Genomic DNA, 8,734 nt, shown 5'->3' with positions numbered 1-8,734 from the left:
TGACCATTTGATAACAGGCATTTTTGGAGACTGTGGCCATTCTATGGCTCCACGGCCACAATAAATTACAACCTGCCATTTTCAAATCTGCTCTTGGGTATTATTTCATTGGCATTAGCATGAAAATACATTTCTTCAAGATAAATGAATTCACCCTAAGAAAGATGGAAAATTAAAAAAAAAAAAACACCTCTAGTTCTAGGATATGCCATTCTTTAGATTTAAGATGAGTTGACATCTATTTGCCTCATTAGTTGCTGGAAGCAAGTTGATCGAATAGCATTTGACTAACATTATGAAATTACAAGCTCTCTTTTAATGACCCTGATTATGTATTCATTGGCTATATGCTTGTCCTTCTTTATTGGTATACAGATTACACATGTAACATATAATCAGTCAAACAATATGGAGTGCTCACAGTTCCCTCTGTCTTGAATTAACCTCTGTTTTTCTCCTGAAGACATTTGTGTGTATCTCAACGTGTGTAATTGAGTCAAAGGAGAATATGATGAATGTGGAATGGTTAATTGTTACATCAACCAAGTGCATTAGGTATTATTGTAATCAAATATGAGTCTGTGAATTTTCAAAATGGCAGAACAAAACAACTTGGAGCAAGTAGACTTGGTTAATCCTAATTGCTTTCTCCTTTAAATATAACATGAACTCACCATATACTATCAAATTCAACTTGTGTTTTATTGGGATACATTGATTGCTTTTCATATCAACTGGAGCAATATTGTAAAGTTCAAAAATAAAATAAAATTAAAAAAAAAAAAAGAAAAAAAAAAGAAAGCTACCAGGCCCCCCCAAAAAAAAAAAAAAAGTCAATATTAAAAAAAAATTAAGATCATGACCTCACTTCATGGCAAATAGAAGGGGGAAAGGTAGAGCAGTGACAGATTTCCTTTTCCTGGACTCTAAAATCACTATAGATGGTGACTGCAGCCATGAAATCAGAAGATGATTGCTTCTTGGCAGGAAATCTATGACAAACCTAGACTGTGTGTTAAAAAGCAAAGACATCACTTTGCCTACAAAGGTCCATGTAGTCAAGACTATGGTCTTTCCAGTAGCCATGTACAGATGTGAGAGCTGAAGTATAAAGACAGAGTGCCAAAGAATTGATGCCTTGCAATTGTGGTGTTGGAGAAAACTGTTGAGAGTCCCTTAAACTGCAAGGAGATCAAACCAGTCAATCTTAAAGGAAATCAACCCTGAATATTCTTTGGAAGGACTGATGCTGAAGCTGGAGCTCCAATACTTTGGCCACCTGATGCAAACACCCAACTCATTGGAAAAGACCCTGATTCTGGGAAAGACTGAAGGCAGAAGGACAAGAGTGCAACAGATGATGAGATGCTTGGAAGGCATCACTAATTCAATGGACGTGAACTTGGGCAAATTCCAGGAGATGTTGAGGGGTGGGGAAACCTGGCATGCTGCAGTCCATGGTGTCGGGAAGAGTCAGACATGACTTGGCAACTGAACAACAACTAGTAACTCAGCAGTAAAAGGAGCTACTGATAAAACCAACAGCATGGATGAATCTCAAAATCAATAAGCTGAGTGAAAAAAGCCAGACCCAGAATACAGTTGACCCTTGAACAACACAGGAGTTGAAAATTCACATGGAACTTTTAACTCTCCCAAAATGTAATGACTAATAACCTTCAGTTGACCAGAGGCCTTACTGATAACATAAACAGTTAGCTAACATGTATTATGCATGTTATATGTATTATATACTATAGTCTTAAAATAAATTAAGCTAAAGAAAATAAAATTTCATTCAGAGAAAAAAAAATAAAATTAAATTAAAAAAAAAGAAAAAAGAAAAAAATGGGAAAAGAAAAAAAAAAAGAAAATTCCTTAGGTTAATCTATAAAACCGGTATAGCCAATATTTTTTAAGAAAAATACTGTCATGTGTGAATAATAAAACTGACTAATCTAGGACAAGAGGATAACTCTCGACAAGGGAATTCACCTAAAAATGACTTGATTGTAAGTAAGAAGGTTATACCTACATCTCCAGCACTGTATCCCTGAAAAATAAGCAAACTCTCCCCAAACAAGATTTTGTTTCACTTCGATAATTCTGTTCTTAAATTTCTTCCTGGAATGCCTATGAAAACACAGGAAAAACCAAACTAGCTACTGGGAAGGACTGAAATCTGACAGGTGATGGAATATCATCAGAGTCCTGCAGAATTGGAAGTAACGTTGTAAGTCATTTAGAGTAATTGCTTTCTATACCTCAATTATTTCAATACTATTTTCATAACTTTTGCCTATCCCCAACCTAGATGGCATATTGAAAAGCAGAGACATTATTTTGCCAACAAAGGTTTGTCTAGTCAAGGCTATGGTTTTTCCAGTGGTCATGTATAGATGTGAGAGTTGGACTGTGAAGAAGGCTGAGTGCCAAAGAATTGATGCTTTTGAACTGTGGTGTTGGAGAAGACTCTTGAGAGTCCTTTGGACTGCAAGGAGATCCAAGCAGTCCATTCTGAAGGAGATCAGCCCTGGGTGTTCTTTGGAAGAAATGATGCTGAAGCTGAAACTCCAGTCTTTGGCCACCTCATGTGAAGAGTTGACTCATTGGAAAAGACTCTGATGCTGGGAGGGATTGGGGGCAGGAGGAAAAGGGGACGACAGAGGATGAGATGGCTGGATGGCATCACCTACTCGATGGACGTGAGTTTGAGTGAACTCTGGGAGTTGGTGATGGACAGGGAGGCCTGGCGTGCTGTGATTCATGGGATCGCAAAGAGTCACACAGGACTGAGCGACTGAACTGAACTGAACTGATACCCTTCTTTATGAGTTCCATATCCTTGCTATAAACAATTACTGTAACCTTGATGGCTTGTTTTCTTAATTCTGTAAGTCAAAAGTTGGACACTGGTCTCATGGCTAAAATCAAGTCTTGGCAGGGCTGCAGTACTTTCTGGAGTCCCTAGGGACCAAACCCATTTCCTTGCATTTTCCAACTTCTAGAGGCCACCGCATTTCTTGGCTCATGGTCTGCCTTCTTCCATTTTCTGAGCAGCAACATTGCATCTCTTTGACTCTGCTTCTGTCCTCATGGCTCTTTCTTTCCACAGCTGAGAAAAATTGTCCTCTTTTGAGGACTCATGGGAATTAGATTGGACTCACTCAGATACTCCAAAGTAATATTCACATTTCAAGGTTGTTAACCTTAATCCTGTCTGTTAAGATCACTTTTGCCATGTAAGATAACATACACATTGGTTCTAGTGATTAGGATGTAGACATCTTTGAGGGGTTGTTTTTCTCATGAGTAGCATTACAATTGTATTAGCACCAATCTCAGGCTTTCCTGTAGGCAGTGATGGAAGGATTGAAACTGCAATTAAAAGGGGAATCTAAAGTGCTCACTAGGCCTGTCAGTGATTTGGAATGCTAGGGCCTTGTAGTGCCAAAATTCATTTCATGACCCACTAATTGTTCACTTGTCTCCCCAAAATCTGTGTCTCGTGTTCTGAGACGCTCACAGGTTCAAGGCTCTGTTGGTGCAGGAGGCCCCCTTGATGAAAACCTTGCCCCTTGCCCATTCAGTCCTGGGTTTGGGCACTTTTCAGTGATCAGATTTTCAACTGACCACGTAGTTCAGTCATTGTCAGTCTTCTTTTCTTTCTAATATACAAACACATTACAGGTGGTGCTTCATTTGAAGCTAAAGTATTTCTTAGGGATGTCTACCTATTTGTCCTAGCCCTGTGCTCTGTAACAATACAGAGCAAGTTGAATTACTTGGCAGAGTAGACAGAGAACACATAAGAGTTTAAATCAGACAATCTGGGTTCAGGACACAGCTCTGCCACTAACTAGTGAAGTATTTTGGAACAACTTTATGTTTTTCAGGTTGAAGAAAGAGGAATGGTAAACTAATATCAACACCTACTACATAGGACTTCCCTAGTAGCTCAGTTGGTAAAGAATCTGCCTGCAGCACAGGAGACCCAAGTTCAATCCCTGGGATGGGAAGATCCCCTGGAGAAGGAAGTGGAAACCCACTCCAGTGTTCTTGCCTGGAAAATCCCATGCGCAGATGAGCCTGGGAGACTACAGCCCATGGGGTTGCAAGAGTCAGACTCAACGTAGCGACTAAACCACCAGCAGGACTTCTGTAAAAATTAAGTGTGTAAATGATATGAAATCTTTTAGGCTACAAACTTGGTGACCATGCAATAACTGATTGTCCAAACTGAAACATTTTTGAGAGTGAAAGAGAATGCTGTTGATAATAGTGTTGCTACCACAGGCATCAATAGGTATTGGCCTAGTAACCAGGGTTACAGGTTCATACTCTACGTAGGAGAGTTCATTAATTTTCATCATTACTTCCTGTTTTGCATAGAAGTGCTCTAAATTCAAAGTCAAGTAATCATGTCAACTCTGCTTTTTTTAAAATTTTTTATTTGTTGATTTTTAGCTTAAATTGGTCCATTTCTTTTAAACCTTTCAAGATGGTATGTCACTTAGACTCCTTTTCCTGATCAACTTCCTATAGATAAGGCATGACTTTTTTTTTAGAGTCCTTTCTTGACATCTGCATTTTTCTAGATTTCATATATATGCATTGATATACAGTATTTTTTTTTCTCTTTCTGACTTCACTCTCTCTATATAACAGGCTCTAGGTTCATCTACCTCAGTTCAACTGACTCAAATTCGTCCCTTTTTATAAGAGAAACTGAGGAAACGATCCTGTTCACCATTGCAATGGAAAGAATAATATACCTAGGAATAAACTTACCTAAGGAGATAAAAGACCTGTGTGCAGAAAACTGAAAGACACTGATGAAAGAAATTGAAGACAACAGAAGCAGATGGAGAGATATATCACATTCTCATATTGGAAGAATCAGTATTGGGAAAATGACTATGCTACCCAAAGCAATCCGCAGATTCAGTGCAATCCCTATCAAATTACCCATGGCTGTTTTCACAGAACTAGAACAAAAAATTTTACAGTTTGTATGGAAACACAAAAATAGCCAAAGCAATAGAGAAAGAAAAAGACCTATAAGAATCAATCTTCCCGACCTCAGACTATACTACAAAGCTAAGGTAAGCAAGACAGTACTGTACTGTCGCAAAACAGAAATACAGATCAATGGAACAAAACAGAAGGCCCAGAGATAAACCCACACACCTGTGGACACCTTATCTTTGACAAAGGAGGCAAAACTATTCAGTGGAGAAAATATAGCATCTTCAATAAATGATACTGGGAAAACTAGACAGCTACATGAAAAAGAATGAAATTAGTACACTTCTTAACATCATACACCAAAATAAACTTAAAATCGATTAAAGACCTAAAATGTAAGGCCAGAAACTTATTATAAAACTCTTAGAGGAAAACATGGGCAGAACACTGTTTGACATACATTGCAGCAAGATCCTCTTTGATCTACCTCCTAGAGTAATGAAAATAAAAGTAAAAATGAACAAATGGAACCCAATTAAACTTAAAACCTTTATCACAGCACAGGAAACTATAAAGATGAAAAGACAGCCCTCAGAATGGGAGAAAATAATTGCAAGTGAAGCAACTGACAAAAGGTTAATCTCTAAAATATACAAGCTGCTCATGCAGAAAAACAAACAACCCAATCAAAAAAACGAGCAGAAGACCTAAACAGACATTTCTCCAAAGAAGACATACAGATGGTCAAAAAACAAATGAAAAGATGCTCAACATCACTCATTATTAGAGAAATGCAAATCAAAACTACAATGAGGTATCACTTCACACCACTCAAAATGGCCATCATCAAAAAGTCTACAACAGTAAATGCTGGAGAGGGTGTGGAGAAAAAGGAACCCTCTTGCACTGTTGGACTTCCCAGTGGCTCAGTGAGACATAGGTTTAATCCCTGGGTTGGGAAGATCCCCTGGAGAAGGAAATGAAAGCCCTCGCTGGTATTCTTGCTTGGAAAATCCCATGGACAGAGGAGCCTCATGGGCTATAGTCCAAGGGATTGCAAATGAGTCTGACATGACTTAGTGACTAAATAACAACAACCTCCACTGTGGGTGGGAATGTAAATTGATACAGCCCCTATGGAGTACAGTATAGAGATTCTTTAAAAAAAAAAAAAAAAAACTAGGAGTAAAACTACCATATGACCCAGCAACCCTACTGCTGCACAGGTGCTGTGCTTAGTCGCTCAGTCAAGTCTGACTGTTTGCGACCCCATGGACTTGGCCCTCCAGGCTCCTCTGTCTATGGGATTCTCCAGGCAAGAATATTAGAGTGGGTTGCCATGCCCTCCTCCAAGGGATCTTCCCAACCCAAGGGTCGAACCCAGGTCTCTCTCATTGCAGGCGGATTCTTTACCATCTGAGCCACCAAGGAAGCCCATGACTACTGGAGTGAGTAGCCTATCCCTTCTACAGGGGAACTTTCCAACCCAGGAACTGGGGTCTCCTGCCTTATAGATGGATTCTTTACCAGCTGAGCTACCCATGAAGCCCACTGCTGGGCATATACCCTGAAAGTGAAAGTGAAAGTGAAGTCGCTCAGTCGTGTCTGACTCTTTGCAACCCTGTGGACTGTAGCCTACCAGGCTCCTCCGTCCATGGGATTTTCCAGGCAAGAGTACTGGAGTGGGTTGCCATTGCCTTCTCCCAGGGGATCTTCCTGACCCAGGGATCGAACCCGGATCTGCTGCATTGCAGGCTGACTCTATACCCTCTTAGCCACCAGGGAAGCCCCTACATGCCTTGAGAAAACCATAATTCAAAAAGACACACGCAGCCAATGTTCATTGCAGCACTATTTACAATAGCCAGGATATGGAAGCAACCTAGGTGTCCATTATTCAGAGTTTTGTTCCTGAAAGTCAGCAGAATGTGGTGTGCCTGTGTTCAGATTTCAGCTTGGCCCCTTAACAACTTGGGTACATTTCATAACCTCTCTGTCTCAATGCTCTTATATACATGCTTCACATGGGTGTAGTGAAGTTTAAAGAATTAATATCTATCTCTAAAGGTCTTAGATTCACACCTACCACACATAGACATGATGTTAAGTGTTGTCAAATAGAATAAATAAATGAGGTTACTGTAACTGACATTATTGAATGACAATTTGTGTGTGTGTGTGTGTCTACATTAGACATTGGAGATAAAGCAGTAAATAACAAAGGCATAAAGGCACAGTCCCTGCCCTCAGGGGGCTTATAGGATAGCAGAGACAGAGGGTATTAAAAGAGCATTGCTTAAATTAATGAGTTTCAAGTGTGACTAGGGCTGTAAAGGAGAAAAACAAGATGCAGTGAGAATGTTTCACCACATCTGGGGGCCCAACTTTATCTGACCAGTGTAGGCTACAGAGGGACCATTATGTCTCCCATGCTGACACTGGAAACATATTAATTAATGGAAAAATTAATTAGCTTCTAAGCAGTTGTGTCAGACTGTGAGCTTCTGTAGAGCTTGTGGCCATTAACACCCTCAGGTCTTTCTTTACATGAGCTGCTGTCAAATGGATCTCCAGTTAAACTATAACTTTTAAATTGATTTTTTAAAAGCCCAAATGGAGATTTCAAATTTATTTTTAACAAAGTTTGTCTTGATGTGTTTAGCCCTTTCCAGTCTGTCCAAATAATCTTCGATCTTGATTCTTCTTACACAAAGTCAACGCTTCAAATTGTCATCTTTAAATTGGTTAAGCATCCTTTCTATGTCTTATAAAGGCAGTTGTAAATGTTCTAGATTTTAGGTCTTTCCAGTTTATTTTAATTTTTTATAGAAGGAAACTTGTTTCTAATACAAAATGAAAAAGATAAGGTTTAAAAAGTTAAAAATCTCTATCATGCCTCTGTGATAGTAATATTATCAATATTTTATGTAATACCATTGCCCTCTTTTGTAATTGGAGAAAAATATACCAAAGAAATAAGAAGCATATGGCATATATGTTTTTGAAACTATGGAGCACATACCCCATGTCTTTAAATTTTCTTCCACAATGCAATTTTAAAATGTTGTGTCATCTTTTTTTCCATCTGCATTTTATTTAACAAATGCTTCCATTGGAGTTTTACTTTATTTCTATTTTCTTGCTATTATAAATAAAGCTGTGATAAACATCTTTATAGATAAATCTCTAAATACATTGCAAGCCAGGAATTTTTATAATTTTCATAGAGATGTTGTGTAAAACAACGACTTCTACAGTTGTTTGCTCTAGCAACCTCTGTTCCTTGACCATCTGGTTTAAAATCCATCTCAGCCTCCTCCCCAGACACAGTAGCTCCTGATTATCTTTCTCTCTCCTGTTTTCCTCAGAGCACTTATCATAATTTAACATGTTATCTAATATTCTTATTTATCTGCTTCTGCTCTATCACCCTCCTCACTAAAATGTAAGCTCTCTAGGGAAGGATTTTTGTTTTGCTCCCTGCTATATTGCCAGCATCTAGTAGTAAGTGATCAATAAATGTCTTTTGAAAGAATGTAAATGGGTCTAGTTTCTTGGGGATATAAAGTGCTAAAATTACTCCATAAACACATCTCCCTTCCTGTTACTCAACCCCTGCTGATCAGTTCTCTGCTGATCAAGTACAGTGTTCCTTTCCGCAATTATGATGATAATCTTCACGTATTTATTTTTATGTTTGGCAAAGGATGCTCCCTTTTCCTCCACCCTAGTCTCTGGAGGGCATGAGATCACAATAAAGCTTGCC

The sequence above is a fragment of the Bubalus kerabau genome, chromosome 21 (assembly GCF_029407905.1).
Source record: "Bubalus kerabau isolate K-KA32 ecotype Philippines breed swamp buffalo chromosome 21, PCC_UOA_SB_1v2, whole genome shotgun sequence".
NCBI lineage: Eukaryota > Metazoa > Chordata > Mammalia > Artiodactyla > Bovidae > Bubalus > Bubalus kerabau.
The sequence above is the reverse complement of the archived record's forward strand: the minus strand, read 5'-3'. Positions refer to the sequence as shown.